Source organism: Ailuropoda melanoleuca, chromosome 2 (genome assembly GCF_002007445.2).
Source record: "Ailuropoda melanoleuca isolate Jingjing chromosome 2, ASM200744v2, whole genome shotgun sequence".
Taxonomy (NCBI): Eukaryota; Metazoa; Chordata; class Mammalia; order Carnivora; family Ursidae; genus Ailuropoda; species Ailuropoda melanoleuca.
Window position 1 is genome coordinate 75,687,967 of NC_048219.1, and position 19,529 is coordinate 75,707,495.

The 19,529-nt window shown below is 38.7% G+C and overlaps 1 pseudogene; it reads right to left on the minus strand.

Annotated features, from left to right (window-relative positions):
- LOC100469794 overlaps window positions 1-19,529 on the minus strand; it is a 61,710-nt pseudogene that overhangs the window by 30,495 nt on the left and 11,686 nt on the right.

The following is a 19,529-nucleotide window of genomic DNA, read 5'->3' on the forward strand; positions in this document are numbered from 1 at the left end:
ATATTGTTAATTTAGCCACTGAGGCTGGAAGTATTATAGAGGTTACATAATCATAAGAGCCATGACATTTGTAGAAAAATAAAAATAGAGAAAAATACAAAGCAATCTTACAGTAGAATGCTTCCAGAAACGAGCAATTTCATCAATATTTGTTGTGGGATGAAGTGAAAAGTAGTACTTCCATTCATCCTAGTCTATTGTCATTGTTCCATCACTATCAATGCTGAAATTTAAAACAAAAATAGTACTTATAACATATATAACAAATATTCTAAGAATAAGTACTAAGAATCCTCTGTTGAATATTTTAAAAGTTGCTAAGATAGTAGGTCTTATGTTAATTGTTCTTACATGGAGATAACCTAAGTGTCTACCAATGGATGAAAGGATAAAGAAAATGTGGTATGTGTGTGCAATGGAATATTATTCAGCCATAACAAAAAGAAAGCTAGCCATTTGAGACAATATAGATGGACCTTAAGGGCATTTTGCCAAGTGAAATAAATCAAAGGCAAATACCATATGATCTCACCTATAAGTGAAATCTTTAAAAAAAATTAAAGAGCTCATAGATACAGAGAACAGATTAGTGGGTGGTTGCCAGAGGTGGAGGTTTAGGGGATGAGTGAAATGGGTGAAAGAGGTTGAAAGGTACAAACTTCAGTTATAAAATAAGTCACGGGAATGTAATGTACAGCATGGTAACTATAGTAAATAATACTGTGCTGTATAGTTTTGAAAGTTGCTAAGAGAGTAAATCTTAAAAGTTCCCATCACAAGAAAAAAAAATTTTAATTACATATGGTGAACGATGTTAACCAGACTTATTGTGATGATCATTTTACAATATATACAAATATCAGAACATTACATTGTACACCTGAAACTGATGTTATGCGTCAATTATACTTCAATAAAAAATAAATAAATTTAAGTTTTAACTACAAAAAGTATTCTTATCACAAAAAATAATAGTTATAAATAAGACTGTGGGAGGAAACTTTTGGAAGGGATGGATATGTTTATGGCATAGATTGTGGTAATGGTCTCCTAGATGTATACTCACTTCCAAACTCATCAAGTTGTGTATATTAGTTATGTACAGCTTTTTGTATGTCAAAAAATTTAAAATTAAAAAATTTTAAATCAATTGCTTAAGAGAATTACACCTATTCTTTAAACTAAAGCAGGCACAATTTTTTTCTAGGGACTTTGTAACGTGTGAACACTTTATGATTTAGTCAACAGCATTCTCACAATTCAATAAATTTCTTAGGGATCTTTCTTATAGCAATGTCAATAAAAGCTAATATTATCAAATCTAAAAAGAAAGGCATGCAGGCAGGAAAGGAGGGAGGCAGGCGGGGAGGAAGGAGCTATACCTATAGCAATTAGTTTCTAACATGGAATATTAAATAAAAATAAAAACTATCAAAAATAAGGATAAGGGCTGACCTTTGTAGAATTTTTTTTGCCTGAGCATCAGAAATATTTATACCCAGTGATTTCAAAGCAGCAATTATTTCTGAAGTTTCTACTATTCCTTTAAAAAGTGAAAAAATGTCAAATTAAATTATCTGCAAAGATAACAAGGCAAAATATACTTAGAATGTAATAGTCTTTAAAAAGCCCATGTTTTTTAGACCCACAATCCCATATTCACAATACAAAGACTAAAAGCTCTGAAAACTAAGACTTTTTGTAAATTTGACACCAAAATTCATTTGGTAGTCAATTATTTATCTGATTTTGTGTGATTATTCATTTGTTTCACTGAAGAAATATTCACGTATATAACTGCATGGTGATGCCCCAAACCTTACTTGGAGTATTACATAATATATCATACACACACTGTGTTGCTTTTCTAAAACCCAAATTCTAAATTTCTAAACAGAACCCCCTAAGGGTTTCCAATAAGAGACTGTAGATCTACAACAAATCTAGATTATTGTACCTACTTGGAAAAAACTTAAAAGCTAACTCTGGTTGTTTCCCAAACAAACTGAGGGCTTCAGAGGGGCGGGGGGTGGGGGAATGGGATAGGCTGGTGATGGGTAGTAAGGAGGGCTTGTATTGCATGGTGCACTGGGTGTTATATGCAACTAATGAATCATGGAACTTTACATCAAAAACCAGGGATGTACTGTGTGGTTACTAATATAATAAAATTAAAAAAATATTATTATTAAAAAAGAGAGAGAGAGACCTGCAAAAAAAAAAAAAGCTAACTCTGAAGATCTGATTCAGGAGCATGAAAAAAAGGTCACTCAACATTTTATAAGGTAAGTTTTTAAAGAAATAATATACCTAAAATATAATACAACAAAAACTCTTTTTAACACAACCATATTCTATGTTAAACAACTCGAGTCGACTGATACATTTAATACAAGCCTACTATGCATCTCAATCTCACATCGCTAGATGTTGTAAAGGAAAAATTAAGTATTCCCTATGCTCCTCAAACTCTAAAACACTTAACTCATCATGCCGCTCTCCAAGTCCAAAAAATCTTTGATCCCTCCCTTGTGTAAAACAAAGAGTTGAGGCTAACCAATCTTTTAAAATACGAGGACATTTTCATGTTAAAAAACATCAACTTAATGTCACCTAGCTGTAAAATATGTAACTCCAAAAAACTATTAATTCTGTCACATCTTCATTTCATACTTTATGAACCATAGCTGCATCTGCATACATTTATAAGTAGCATACATATGTATGAGACATTTATTTAGCCTGTAGACAAAGCCCAGTATTCATACATAGAATTTCAGATTCTTTGTGACCACTCCAAGGCCCCTAGTGTTCCAAGCTTCACAGGATGGAATTCATTGGTCTATTCCTTAGCTTAAAAATCAAACTTTTTTTCAAATGGGGAAACTGAATGCTCTGCTTTATATCCCAATTCTCAAGCACTACACTCTTAATTCAATAACTTAAAAATATTTTTAAAAGTATACTATTAAGGGAATCCATCCCATTTTACAATAACACCAAAAACCATGCGTTACCTTGGAATTAACTTAACCAGAGACGTAAAGGACCTATATCCTAGAAACTATAGATCACTTTTGAAAGATATTGAGGAAGACATAAAAAGATGGAAAAATATTCCATGCTCATGGATTGGAAGAATTAACATAGTTAAAATGTCCATACTACCCAGAGCAATCTACACTTTCAATGCTATCCCGATCAAAATACCGAGGACATTTTTCAAAGAACTGGAACAAATAGTCCTTAAATTTGTATGGAACCAGAAAAGGCCCCGAATCTCCAAGGAACTGTTGAAAAGGAAAAACAAAGCTGGGGGCATCACAATGCCGGATTTCGAGCTGTACTACAAAGCTGTGATCACAAAGACAGCATGGTACTGGCACAAAAACAGACACATCGACCAATGGAACAGAATAGAGAACCCAGAAATGGACCCTCGGCTCTTTGGGCAACTAATCTTTGATAAAGCAGGAAAAAACATCCGGTGGAAAAAAGACAGTCTCTTCAATAAATGGTGCTGGGAAAATTGGACAGCTACATGCAAAAGAATGAAACTTGACCACTCTCTCACACCATACACAAAAATAAACTCCAAATGGATGAAAGACCTCAATGTGAGACAGGAATCCATCAAAATTCTAGAGGAGAACATAGGCAACAACTTCTATGACATCGGCCAGAGCAACCTTTTTCACGACACATCTCCAAAGGCAAGAGAAATAAAAGATAAAATGAACTTATGGGACTTTATCAGGATAAAGAGCTTCTGCACAGCCAAGGAAACAGTCAAAAAAACTAAGAGACAGCCCACGGAATGGGAGAATATATTTGCAAAGGACACCACAGATAAAGGACTGGTATCCAAGATCTACAAAGAACTTCTCAAACTCAATACACGAGAAACAAATAAACAAATCATAAAATGGGCAGAAGATATGAACAGACACTTTTCCAATGAAGACATACAAATGGCTAACAGACACATGAAAAAATGTTCAAAATCATTAGCCATCAGGGAAATTCAAATCAAAACCACACTGAGATACCACCTTACGCCAGTTAGAATGGCAAAGATAGACAAGGCAAGAAACAACAATTGTTGGAGAGGATGTGGAGAAAGGGGATCCCTCCTACATTGTTGGTGGGAATGCAAGTTGGTACAGCCACTCTGGAAAACAGTGTGGAGGTCCCTTAAAAAGTTAAAAATTGAACTACCCTATGACCCAGCCATTGCACTACTGGGTGTTTACCCCAAAGATACAGACGTAGTAAAGAGAAGGGCCATATGCACCCCAATGTTCATAGCTGCATTGTCCACAATAGCCAAATCATGGAAGGAGCCGAGATGCCCTTCAACAGATGACTGGATTAAGAAGCTGTGGTCCATATATACAATGGAATATTACTCAGCTATCAGAAAGAACGAATTCTCAACATTTGCTGCAACATGGACGGCACTGGAGGAGATAATGCTAAGTGAAATAAGTCAAGCAGAGAAAGACAATTATCATATGATTTCTCTCATCTATGGAACATAAGAACTAGGAGGATCGGTAGGGGAAGAAAGGGATAAAGAAAAGGGGGGTAATCAGAGGGGGGAATGAAACATGAGAGACTATGGACTGTGAGAGGCAAACTGAGGACTTCAGAGGGGAGGGGGTGGGGGAAGGGGATAGCCTGGTGATGGGTAGTAGGGAGGGCACGTATTGCATGGTGCACTGGGTGTTATACGCAACTAATGAAGCATCAAACTTTACATCGGAATCTGGGGATGTACTGTATGGTGATTAACACAATATAATAAAATAAAATTAAAAAAAAAAAGTATACTATTAAAATCACCATGTTAAATGTGAGAAAAGCCAGAGATTAATAAAACAACCACCCCCAAAGAGCTTACTAGCTTGTATGGATGAACTACTTATTTTTAAAAATATATCACACAGTGCTAAATACATGTTATAGAAGAGTTATGAATAATAAGCAATGCAGGGATAAACAAGAATTAAAAACAAAAGTCACAAATGAAGTGCTATAAAGGATAAACAAAGACTGCCAAAGAAACAAAAAAGGATTTCAGCATAAGGTACAGTATGAGCAAGGTACTTACTTGTTTAACAAAGATTGATTGAGAACTTACATACGGTACTAGAAAGCAAGATGGTAGCTACTTTGGAGGGTGGTAGTGATTTGGATGGGACATAAAAGGGCCGTTCCTGAGATGCTAGTAATATTTTACTTCTTAATCTGGATGCTGTTTCCATGTTATATGTTTGCCTCAGGAAAATTCTTGGAGCTTTTACTTAGAATTTATGCACATTGCTATATATGTTATATGTCAATGAAATCTTCCCCCCAAAACACTAAGTTAGGGCTAAACCTAAAACGCTATATTGACCGGTTCTGACCTTGACTGACGATGTCCTAATTCTGCCTTTGTTTAAACTATGATCTCTCTGCTCAAGAAACCCTGTCTTTTTTTTCTTTAAGATTTATTTGAGAGAGAGAGAAAGAGAGAGAATGGCCGTGCAAGCTGGGGGAGGAACAGAGACAGAGAAACTCAAGCAGACTCCTCACTGAGCACAGAGCCCAATACAGGACTTGATCCCACGACCCTAAGATCATGACCTGAGCTGAAATCAAGAGTCAGATGCTCAACTGACTGAGCCACCCAGGTGCCTCTCAAGAAACCCTTTCTTTTCAACTCTGTTTATGTATTGATCCAACCAAATCTAAATTGTTCCCGGGCACAATTAAGCTCTCCCTATATCACTTCTACAGCAACCATCATAGTCTATCTTGTGTATGTTTATCCTTAATTCACCCAAAATCGTTTACTTCTGAAGACCTTTGTTAGCACAGTTCCAAGCGCAATAGCTCACATATAGTGCTCAAAAACTGTTTACTTCATTGAACTAAAATACATCAAGTAATTTTTACCCAAAAGAAGCTAAAAATCCAAGCTAAGATGTAGAAAAAATTAGGTAATGAGATCCAGAATATTATCAAGGCCTATCTACTGAAAAGGAGATTCAAAATTGTCTTTAATTATATGCAGCAAGTTTTCACTGAGATATAGACTTGAAATGGATTCAACGGAATAACAGTTGTTAGACGGATGGAGAAGAGGACCACAACCATTCCAGCATTGCAATTCCAAAGAGAAATGCAAAATATTCCATTCCTGTACCAGCAATTTATTGCTAAGTACCAAACTATCCCAAAATTTAGTGGTTTAAAAAGGATGTATTTGATTATGGGTATGCAATCTGAGCTTGATTCAACTCATTTGCTCTTCTGCTGGTCTTGCCTGAGCCACTCATGTGAATTCAATCATTTGAAGGTTTGTTCAACTACCACTGGAAATCCAAGATGGCTTCACTCGTGTCTGTTACCTCGGAAATGTAGAACAGCTGAGAACTAAATGAGAGATCTCTCCCACTGGGTAGTTAGATCTCTTTCCTGGTGGCTCAGGATGTTAAGAAAGAGTATTCCAAGAGGACACGCTCCAATATACAAGTACTTATTAAGTCCTGCTAATGCCCTAACGACTGAAGTAAGTCAAAACGGCCAAGCCCAGGCCTGTGTGGTTCACAAGGCTACACAAAGGCATACCTCCTGGAGATGTGACTCACTGGGAGAGCCAGTGGAAAGCAAAATATTTACCCTTCCTTAGCCTCAGTGTTCTCATCTGTAAAATGCAGCTGCTATAATGACTTGTATGAGACAAAAATAAGATACAGAAAATAAAGTCCAATAATTGTTAGTTCCTTTCCTATCATTTCTTCAATCTCCAAAAAACTCCATCCAAAAAAGAATTCAATAATTACTTCATTCACATCATTATAACCGCATTCCATGGACACTTTGGCTAAACAGGAGCAGGAGCTCAGATACTACTTAGTGAGAGAAGTTAAATAGATCAGATCACATCAGGGCTTGAGCACTTCCTGCCAGTGAGTTTGATAGTACACCAGCCCACGAGCATCCTCTTGCCTTCACTGACAGGCATAAGGCCTAGAAAGCCTCCTGGGGGACAGAAAGCAGGTGGTAAAAACTGAATCCTGCATACTATTAATTTTTAACAAATATAATGTGTGATGAGCTGGAAGAGTCCCAACAGCAACAATGATGTCAGGAAAGAAGTGAGCCAGATCCAGTAATAGAATTCAGAAGGAAATGTTGGCTCCGGGGTCAATGACACACACCTGATACCAGAAACTACCCTAGCCCAGCCAATCTGGAAGCACTTGGACACTCTGGAAGAAGGTGACTGCATGTTCATATGAATTGAGAAAGCCGTACGTTGAGGCCCCAAATATTTTGCTACTATCAGACACTTGATTAGGAGTTTCCTACGGCTGCCGTAACAAAGTGCCACAATCTGGGTAGCTCAGAACAACAGGAATTTATGGTCTCACAGTTCTGGAGGCCAGAAATCTGAAATCAAGTTGTCAGCAGGGCCATGCTCCCTCTGAAGATCCCAAGGAAGGATCTGCTCTGTGCTTTTCTCCGAGCTTCTGGTAGCTGCAGGTGTTCCTTGGCTTGTTGATGCATCACCCCATTCCTGACTCCATCACACCAAATGGCCACTTCACATCATCTTCCTCCATGCATATCTGCCTCTGTGCCCAAATTTCCCCTTTATATGACAACAGTCATATTAGATATGGGGCACTACCCTAATAGCGTCATTTTAACATGACTACTTCTGTAAAGACCTATTTCCAAATAAGGTCACAGTCTGAGGTATGGGGGGCCCAACATATCTTTTTTAGGGCCCACACTATTCAACCCATACCAGAGGATGCATTGCCTTTTCCAGGCACAAAAAGCATGCTGGCCAAAGTAAATCGGCTGAGCTCTACACAAAAGTGGTCACTGAAGCAGCAACAATGATGACACAGAAAGCAGGCAGCTCAATCAGACTTCGCACCTCTGCTTGCACTTAAGCTCTGCAGGCCGGGTGGGCAGTAGTCCTCGTGCCAACAGTAGAGCTTCATACCAAATGTCACAGCCCAAAACAAATGAAGCCCATGGGAATCTGGACAGTAGCTCTACCAGAACGGTACCTGCGCAGGACTTGGGGACTGAGCTGTGATGTTCCAGTTTGATTAGCCAAGGCAGAAATGAAAAGATCTATATTGCTAATCACTGTATTACTTTCAGATTTCCGCCTTGCCTCAGAAAAAGTATTCTATTTATCACCAAGAGCTACAAGCACTGATTTGCAGCTTTACCACAGACAATGGTGCATTCTGTTTTTACTAATGACATTCTGATTTCACTGATAATCTGACACAGTGGATTTTCAGCTTTCAAATGATGATCATGGTGGTAACCACCAATAACAGGTGAAATTCCAGAATAGCACAAAAGCAGAACTTTCAGGTCTCTCTCTGTCAAATAAATAAATAAAATCTTAAAAGAAAAAAAAAAGCAGAACTATCAGGCCAAGATCAGTAGCAATTAATAACCATTTCTAATTGAAAGACATTAGTAAGTAGTATTTCTGAAGTTTCTGGGTACAACTTCAGTAGCAGGACCCAGAAAGGCCTAAACTTCTTTCTGGAAAGTGAACAGAAGCTTGAAGCATTGTAATTTGGGTATCACAGGTCACTAAAGCCTGTGATATTCAGGACACATTTTGTTTTACCCAAGAATCCATCAGTACAATCCTTTAAATAGCTTTTCTGGTATACTTAGAATTTTTCAATTAACAAAAACTAGATTTCTGAAAACTTAAAAACTAATACATGTGTTTCTTATATAGGGTATAATTAGGTTCTAATTATCCATGGTTGATTAGCCATATATGGATGCAGAAATGGTATTCTACTTTTACCTACAGTCTTTATGATTTAAGGGTTTGTGACAGGGGCGCCTGGGTGGCACAGCGGTTGGGCGTCTGCCTTCGGCTCGGGGCGTGATCCCAGCGTTACGGGATCGAGCCCCACATCAGGCTCCTCCGCCATGAGCCTGCTTCTTCCTCTCCCACTCCCCCTGCTTGTGTTCCCTCTCTCGCTGGCTGTCTCTATCTCTGTCAAATAAATAAATAAAATCTTTAAAAAAAAATACAGTTAAACTTCTTTAAAAAAAAGGGTTTGTGACAAAGCACACCTTTCCTCTGTAAATCAGCATGGATATTGATCACAATACTATGTATAAAAGTACAAGTTTGGAAACATCCCAAATGTCTTACAATACAGGAATGATTAGATAAGTCTACTCATAAATGGAATATTTCAGAGTCATTAAAAACTATGTTTGGGAAGAATATTAAATGAAATGAAAATGCTTAAATTATAACATTAAAAGAAAAAAGTAGGACATCAAACTCTATGTAGTGTGACTACAATTTCATTTAAAGAGAGAAAAGAGGGATGCCTGGGTGTCTCCATCGGTTAAGTGTCTGCCTTTGGTTCAGTTCATGATCCTACCGTCCTGGGATCAAGCCCCACATGGGACTCCTTGCTCGGTGGGGAGCCCGCTTCTCCCCTGCCTGCTGCTCCCCCTGTTTGTGCTCTCTCTCTCTCTGACAAATAAATAAAATCTTTTAAAAAAAAAAAGTGTATGCTTAAAAAAAGAGAAAGAGAAACCAAGAAACAAACATAAGTAAAAAGTCTAGAAGAAACTATAAAAATATATTAAAATGTTAAACCCGATCTCCAGACAGCAGGGTTACAAGTAACTTTTACTTTCTTTTAAGATCTTTTTGTTATCTAACTTTTCTGCAACCAGAATATTTTCAAAATCAGCAAGTAAACAATGGCATTTTTTTTTAATTACCATGATACTTTCAGCGTATACATTGCAAAAGAGTGGAGAGGCCCACTCCCTAAGCCAAGAAGTTTTAAATTCAGAGGACAAATTCTTTTACTAAAAAAATAGTAACCGGGGGTGCCTGGGTGACTCAATCGGTTAAGCATCTGTCTTCAGTTCGGGTCGTGATCCCAGGGGTCCTGGGATTGAGCCTCACATGGGACTCCGTGCTCATCGGGGATTCTGCTTCTCCCTCTCCCTCGGCCCCTCCCCCTCCTTGTGCTCTCTCTAATAAATAAATTAAATATTTAAAAATATAGTAACCACACAAAAATTATAACACTAATAAATATAGTTTATATATTATTCTCAGAAAGAAAAAATTACTACTAGACATGCAATAGAAATAACTGAATCTCTGGGGTGCCTGGGTGGCGCAGTCATTAAGCGTCTGCCTTCAGCTCAGGACGTGATCCCGGCATTCTGGGATCGAGCCCCACATCAGGCTTCTCCACTAGGAGCCTGCTTCTTCCTCTCCCACTCCCCCTGCTTGTGTTCCCTCTCTCACTGGCTGTCTCTCTCTGTCAAATAAATAAATAAAATCTTAAAAAAAAAAAAGAAAGGGGGCGCCTGGGTGGCACAGCGGTTGGGCGTCTGCCTTCGGCTCAGGGCGTGATCCCGGCATTGTGGGATCGAGCCCCACATCAGGCTCCTCTGCTATGAGCCTGCTTCTTCCTCTCCCACTTCCCCTGCTTGTGTTCCCTCTCTCACTGGCTGTCTCTATCTCTGTCAAATAAATAAATAAAATCTTTAAAAAAAAAAAAAAAAAGAACTGAATCTCTAATGGTACAAAGAAGTTAAAGGCTGATAAAACAATGTCCTTTAGTACTGACAATTATTATTCATGTTAAGCTAATCGTGAATAAAACACAAATACACCATCATTATTTTTGTCCAGACTATTAAATGCCAGCCTCATTTTTTTCTCGTGGTCTTTAAGGTAGTGCAAAAATTCTCCAAAGTCCAATCCTGAATCCTCATTGGTATTTCCAGCTTTAAAAATGTCCTATAAGAAAGAAAAAACTCATTGCAGAGACATATTGCAAGTAAACCCACAGTAGCATGCTAACATTGGCACATTTCACTCATATTAATTATTGTCTTAGTTTTTCAGATACAGCTACAAGGCTAAGAACATTTGTGATTTTTTAACTTGTGCAATACCAGAGTCAATATCTACCATGTCATTCCAAATAATTCTGAATTTATAAGTAGGTATTTACCAGAGGTAAACAACGAATGCCAAGTGCATTCGAAAACATGGCAGATGCAAGGCTCAGAGTTATGAATTGGGGGACAGAAAAGCTGCAGTGCCACAGAGGAGAGGAAGCACTTTTCGTGGAACAAAGTTGGGGAGGGAGGGAGAGAATAGGGAAAGGGTCTGCGTAACATGTCCTGGTGTGGGGATCCCCTGGGTGGCACTGGAGAGAAGTCTCCCCTTCCCAGAGTACATTTGGAAGAGGGTTGCTTTTTTTTTAGATTTTATTTATTCATTTGAGAGAGAGAGAGACTGAAACAGCGACAGAGAGCATGAGTGGGGAGGAGAGGGAGAAGCAGGTTCCCCGTGGAGCAGGGATCTCGAGGCGGGGCTTGATCCCAGGACCCAGGATCACGACCTGAGCCGAAGGCAGACACCAACACACTGAGACACCCAGGCACCCCTGGAAGAGGGTTTTTGCCTCTCCAAACACAAAAGGCCCACCAGGCACCACTGAGCAGCAGTTCAACACCAGGGAACAGAAGCATGGGCGGAGGGCAGATAACCTGGTTGCTTTTCCCTATGCGTCACCACAGTCTCCAGACACCTGTGCAGCCTGGGCAACAGCTTTTCTGGGACAGAACAGTGCCAGGTGCACGGCTGTGAGGCTCTTCTACAGGGGAGGGGAGCAGGTCCACACCTTGCTGTGCCCTTTAAGATTTGGAGTTTTGAAACCCAGCCATTGGCCAGAGATAAAACACAGGAGAACTGTGGAGCCAGGCCTGCCCGCAGCCGGGCACAGACAGGTTCAGGGCAGGGATCTGATGAAAGCCTGGGACAAAGGAGAAGAGATCGTTCTCTTTTCTGTGAGGGCCACCTAAACAGGGAGGCCGTGAGTACCCTTCCCTGGAGATGAGAAGGCCGGGTGACACCATCTTCCACCCCACCCCCCACCAGCACTGTTCGACTTCAGAGAGAAACACAGCACCTCCAGTGGAGAGTGCTTATACCAAACCTTACACCAAACCCCGGCCCCCATCATCTGGCAGGGGCATCTTTACAAGGGCAGGTCTGACTGAGACAGAGCAGTGGGCCTCTCCCTCAGATCAACACAGTCCTGCCTTGTGTACCAGGTCTACCGATCAGAGAGAGTGCTCCAAAGTGTCAGCTTCAGTTCTGGTGGAACTGGTTTTTTTATTTTTTCTTTTCCTTTTTCTTCCTTTGGAATCAGGCTCATAGTTTTCTGTTCATTTGTTGGTTTCTTTGTTTCCTTTTCTCATTTTTTGGATCAGGCTTCTTTCTTTTCTTTTCTTTTTTCCTTCTTTCTTTTTCTTTGGACTCAGGCTTATACTTTTTTGTTTATTTGTTTGTTGTTTCTTTTCCTTTTCTCTTTTCTTAGATCAGGCCTTTTTTTTTTCTTTTCTAGTCATATCTTAACAAACAAATCAAAGCACACCTAGTTAAAAGACCAAACACAGGGCGCCCGGGTGGCGCAGTCATTAGGCATCTGCCTTCGGCTCAGGGCGTGATCCCGGCGTTCTGGGATCGAGCCCCGCATCAGGCTCCTCTGCTAGGAGCCTGCTTCTTCCTCTCCCACTCCCCCTGCTTGTGTTCCCTCTCTCGCTGGATGTCTCTGTCAAATAAATAAATAAAATCTTAAAAAAAAAAAAAAGTCCAAACACTCCCCACTGCAAGGAAGGAGGACCTCTGCGGAGGGTTGACCTGTGGAAAAGAGCAGCCAAAACACAACAGCAGAGTGTGCACAGTATACACCAGAAACACTTCCTGAAATGCCACGTCCTGGACAGTGTATGACCCCTTTTTAATACAGTATTACTCTCAGGAGCAGGAAACATAACAAACTTTCATAACAAGTGAAAGACAGAAACCTAGACATAATGACAAGATTGAGGAATTCTCCCCAAAAGTAAGATCAAGAAGAAAGCACAGCCAGGTTTTTACTCAAAACAGATATAAGCAATATATCTGAACAAGAATTTAGAACAACAGTCATAAAAATACTAGCTGGGCTTGAAAGAAGCATAAAAGACACCAGAGAAACACTGGCTGCAGTGATAAAAGACTTAAAAACTAGTCAGGCTGAAATTTTAAAAATGCTATAACTGAGATGCAAAACTGACTGGATGTAATCACGATGATAATGGAAGAGGCAGAGAAATGAATAGATGATTTAGAAGATAAAATTATGGAAAATGAGGCTGAAAAGAAGAGGTAAAGACAATTACTGGATCATGAATATAGACTTAGGGAATTCAGCAATTCTACAAAATGCAATAATATCCACGTCATAGGAGCCCCAGAAGAAGAGCAGGAAAAGGGGGCAGAAGGTTTATTTGAACAAATTATAGCTAAGAACTTCCCTAATCTGGGGAAGGCAACAGGCATTCAAGTCCAAAAGGCACAGAGAACTCCCCTCAAAATCAGCAACCAAAAAGTCAACACCAAGACATAGCATAGTGAAACTTGTAAGATACACAGATAAAGAAAGAATCCTGAAAGCAACTAGGGACAAAAAGTCCTTAAACTATAAGGGTAGCCAGAAATGTGGCAGGCCAGAAGAGAGTGGCATGATATATTCAACGTGCTGAATGGGAAAAACATGTACCCAAAAATACTATATCCAGCAAGACTGTCAGTCAGAATAAAAGGAAAGATAAAGAGTTTCCAAGACAAGCAAAGACTAAATGGTTCGTGAATACAAAACCAGCTCTGCAAGGAATATTAAAAGAAACACTTTGAGCAGGAAAGAGACACCAAAAGCAACAAAGAGTAGAAAGGAACAATCTATAGGATCAGTTACTTTATAGATAATACAATGGCACTAAATTCATATCTATCAATAATCACTCTGAATGTGAATGGACTAAATAATCCAATCAAAAGACAAAGGGTAAAGACCCATCAATACACTGCTTACAAGATACTCATTTTAGGGGCACCTCTGTGGCTCAGTTGGTTAAGCATCTGCCTTCAGCTCAGGTTGATCCTGGGGTCCTGAGATTGAGTCCTGAGTTGGGCTCCCTGCTCTGCAGAAAGTCTGCTTCTCCCTCTCCCTTTGCCCTTGACCCCCACTCATGCTCTCTCACTCACTTTCTCTCTCTCAAATAAATAAATAGTTTTTTTAAAAAAAAGACTCAGACCCAAAGACACCTCCAGATGGAAAGTGAGGGGGTAGAGAACCATCTATCATGCTAATGGACATCAAAAGAAAACTGGAGTAGCCATACTAATATCAGACAAATTAGATTTTAAACCAAAGTCTGCAATAAGAGATGAAGAAGGCCACTATATCATAATAACGGGGTCTATCCAACAAGAGGATCTAACAACTATAAATACTCATGCCCCAACTTGGTAGCAGCCAAATATATAAATCAATTACTAGTGAACTTAAAGAAACTCATTGATAATAACACAATAATAGTAAGGGACTTTAACACCCCACTCATAGCAATGGAGAGATCTTCTAAACAGAAGATCAATAAGTAAATGGCTTTGAAAGACACCCTGGACCAGATGGACCTTACAGACACATTCAAAACATTTCATCCTAAAGCAGCAGAATACACATTCTTGTCAAGTGCACATGGAACATTCTCCAGAAAAGATCACATACTGGTTCACAAACCAGGCCTCAAGCAGTACAAAAAAAATTAAGATAATATCATGCATATTTTCAGACCACAATGCTATGAGACTTGAAGAACACAATTTGGAAAGAACAAAGAACACAAGAAAAAGAACACACGAGAACAAATTTCGAAAGACCACGAGTACTTAGGGATTAAAGGGTATCTCCACTAAAGACTGAATGGGTTAACCAGGAAATTAAATAAGAAATTTAAAAATACATGGAAACAAATGAAAATGAAAACACAACAGTCCAAACCTTTGGGACACAGCAAAGGCAGTCGTAAGAAGGAATTATGTAGCAATACAGGCATTCTCAAGAAGCAAGAAAAGTCTCAAATCACAATCTAACCCTACACCTAAAGGAGCTGGAAAAAAGAACAGCAAATAAGGCCTAAAACCAGCAGAAGAAGGGAAATAATCAAGATTAGAGCAGAAATAAATGATCTAGAAATAAAAAAACCAGTAGAACAGATCAATGATACCAAGAGCTGTCTCTTTGAAAGAATTAACCAAATTGATAAACCCCTAGCCAGACTTATCAAAAACAAAAGAGAAAGGACCCAATAAATAAAATCATGAATGAGAGAGGAGAGATCACAACCAACACCACAAAAATATAGTTATGAGAGAATATTTATACTCTAACAAATTGGGCAATCTGGAAGAAATGGATAAATTTCTGGAAACATATAAATTACCAAAACTGAAACAGGAAAAAATAGAAAATTTGAATGGACCCATAACCAGCAAAGAAATTGAATCAGTAATCAAAAATCTCCCAACAAACAAGAATCCAGGGCAAGATGGCTTCCCAGGGGAATTCTACCAAACACCTCAAGAAGAATTAATACCTATTCTTCTGAGACTGTTTCAAAAATTAGAAATGGAAGGAAAACTTCCAAACTCATTCTATGAGGCCAAAATTACCTTGATTCCAAAACCAGACAAAGACCCCACTAAAAAGGAGAATTACAGACCAATATCCCTGATGAACATGGATGAAAAATTCTTAACAAGACACTAGCTAATCAAATCCAACAGTACATTAAAAGGATTATCCACCATGATCGAGAGGGATTTATTCCTGGGCTGTAGTAGTGGTTCAACATCTGCAAATCAATCAATGTGATACACCACATTAATAAAAGAAAGGATAAGAACCATATGGTCCTCTCAATATATGCAGAAAAAGCATTTAACAAAATACATCATCCTTTCTAGATAGAAACCCTTAAGAGAGGAGGGATAGAAGGAACATCAACATCATAAAGGTCATATATGAAAGGCCCACAGCTAATACTCTCAATGGGCAAAAACTGAGAGCTTTTTCCCTAAGGTCAGGAACACAAAGGGATGTCCACGCTCACCACTGTTGTTCAACATAGTATTAGAAGTCCTAGCCTCAGCAATCAGACAACAACAACAACAAAAATAAAAGGCATCCAAATCAGGAAGGAAGAAGTTAAACTTTACTCTTTGCAGAAGACATGATACTCTATGTAGAAAACCTGAAAGACCCCACCAAAAAATTGCTAAAACTGATACATGAATTCAGCAAAGTCGCAGGATATAAAATCAATGTACAGAAATCTGTTGCATATCTATACACTAATAACGAAACAGCAGAAAAGAAATCAAGGAGTCAATCCCATTTATGACTGCATCAAAAATGATAAGATACCTATGAATAAACCTAACCAAAGAGGCAAAGGATCTCTACTCAGAAAACTATAGAACACTTATGAAAGAAACTGAAGAAGACACAAAGAAATGGAAAAACATTCCATGCTCATGGATTAGAAGAACAAATATTGTTAAAACATTAAACTGGATAGAAACACGCAGAAGAATGAAACTGGACCACTTTCTTACACCCAAAGTAAGTTCAAAATGGATGAAGGACCTAAATATAAGAAGGAAACCATCAAAATCTTAGAGCAGAAAACAGGAAGCAATCTCTTTAACCCCAGCCAGAGCAACTTCTTACTAGACATGTCTCCAGAGGCAAGGGAAACAAAAACAAAAATGAACTATTAGGACTTCATCAAAATAAAAGGCTTCTGTGCAGTGAGGGAAACAATCAACAAAATTAGAAGACAACTGACAGAATGGGAGAAGATATCTGCGAATGACATATCACATAAAGGGTTAATGTGTAGAATCTATAAAGAACTCATCAAAACCAACACACACAAAATAAATAATCCAGTTAAGAAATGGGCAGAAGACATGAACAGACATTAAGAAGACATACGAATGGCTACCAGACTCATGAAAAAATGCTCAGCATCACTTGGCATCAGGGAAATGCAAATCAAAACCACAATGAGATATCACCTCACACCTGTCAGAATGGCCAAAATTAACAACTTAGAAAACAACAGATATTGGCGAGGATGTGGAGAAAGGGGAACCCTCTTCACTGTTGGTGAGAATGCAAACTGGTGCAGCCACTCTGGAAAACAGTATGGAGGTTCCTCAAAAAGTTAAAAAGAGAATTACCTTACAATCCAGGAATCACACTACTGGGCATTTACCCAAAAAACACCAAAATACTAATTCAAAGGGATACATGCATCCCTACACTTTTTGCAGCATTATTTAAAATAGCCAAATTACGGAAGCAGCCCAAGTGTCCATCAATGGATGAATGGATAAAGCTGTGGTATATACATACAATGGAATATTATTCAGCCAAAAAAAGAATGAAATCTTGCTATTTGCAACAACATGGATGGAGCTAGAAAGTATTATGCTAAGTGAAATTAAGTCAAAGAAGGACAAACACCATATGATTTCACTCATACGTGGAATGTAAGGAACAAACAAATGAGCAAAAGGAGAAAAAAGAGGGAAAGAAACAAACCAAGAAACAGACTCTTAACTCTAGAGAACAAACTGATAGTTAGAGGGGTGTCTGCACGGAGTGGGGGAATGGGGTTTTCTTGCACACTTGTTATGGTAAGCACCAGGTGATGTATGGAATCATTGATTCACTATATTGTACACCTGAAACTAATATTACACTGCATGTTAACTAACTGGAATTTAAATAAAAACTTTAAAAAAAACAAAACAGGGTGCCTTGGCGGCTCAGTCAGTTAAGCATCAGTCTCTTGGTTTTGGCTCAAGTTATGATCTCAGGGTCTTGAGCTCAAGCCCTACGTGAGGCTCTCCACTCAGCAGGGAGTCTGCTTGAGATTCTCTCCCTCTCCCTCTGCCCCTCCTCTCTCTCAAATAAATAATTAAAATCTTAAAAAAAAAAGGAACCCAGCAAACAAAAAGTGAAATAATGAGGATGAAGTCCTTCTATAGCTACAATCACTTGTGTGATTTGAAATGTGACATTAGATGATCAATTAAAATTCTTTTAAAAAGACTTCTTTTTTAAAAAGATTTTATTTATTTATTTGACAGACAGAGAGAGCGAGAGCGTATGAGCACATAAGCAGGGGGAGTGGCAGGCAGAGGGAGACAGAGAAGCAGGCTGGAGCCTGCTGGGAGCCTGACACAGGGCTCCATCCCAGGACCCTGGGATCATGACCTGAGCTGAAAGCAGAAGCTTAACGACTGAGCCACCCAGGTGCCCCTAAAAAGACTTCTTTATAAAAGGGGGGGAAAAAACAACTCTATGAGTGAGTAGGGATCAGTCCCTTCTTCAGGATCACCACTGTGTTGGATAAAGCCACTTAAAAGTGAATTTTGTCACCATGTGAAGACAAATTCTCCAGTACCCTAAGTGTCTTTCAAAGTATGATTTATTACCTACAATAATGCTTAAATACAGGATAAAATTATCCAATCACTTTTCAAATAAACTTGTCAGGAAAGTATAAATTATAGCTCGGTGAAAGACAAGGAAACTCATAATATCCTACTCTATATCCATTCAGAGTATGAATTAATCAATCACGCTCAGAATGAAGTGAACAACTGAGGTGCCTCACACTCTTCAAAATAACTTTAGTTTGTGGAAAAAAAGAAGAATGAAATCTTTCCATTTGCAACAACGAGGATGGAGTTAGAAAGTGTAATGCTAACCAAAAAAAGTCAAAGACAAACACCATATGATCTCACTCATAGGTGGAATTTAAGAAACAACCAAGCAAAGAAAAAAAGAGAGAGAGAGGCGCAAACCAAGAAACAGAAGCTTAACTATAGAAAACAAACTGATGATTACCAGAAAGGAGGTGGGAGGGGGAAGAGGATTAAAGAGTACACTTATCATGATGAAAATAAAATAAAGTGAAATGAAGTAAAGTAAAATACAATAAAAAAGGAAGAAAAGAAAACACAGCTAACACTTTCAGAAAAAGAAATGGACAATGCTGAAGACAAGCTATCCAGTGCATCTGTGTTCAATACCCGAACATCAAAGGAATGTATGGCTGTGAAAAAAGCTTTTATATTTGACTCCCTGAACTACTCTGGCTGTAAGCACCAGAGAAACTTGTGGAAGTCCTGGGCTTACTGAAGAAATCATGTGACTATCACACGCTTAAGGTTTATAATTTATGGCTGCATTTGAGGGAAAATAAATTGATTCATTTTGAAAATGAAGCCAGTGTGTTAGATTCCAGAAGGGGTGATGTGTGTATTCTTTTTAGGTTACAAAATATGAAAAGCCACTGGCCTTTCGGTCATTTTTCTGTTCTGTGAAGAAAAAGAAATTTCCCACCCTGCACTTAACTCTGTTGCATTCTTTCTATTAGAACCAGTTTCATTCACATTGACTACCCGGGAAGATTTCAGGAAACTTATTCTTTCCAATTTTAGTATATGTGCTGCCACAACAAGCACCTGGAAACCTACTCTTAATCAGCATGCATTTGATCTTGTTGAATGACATGAA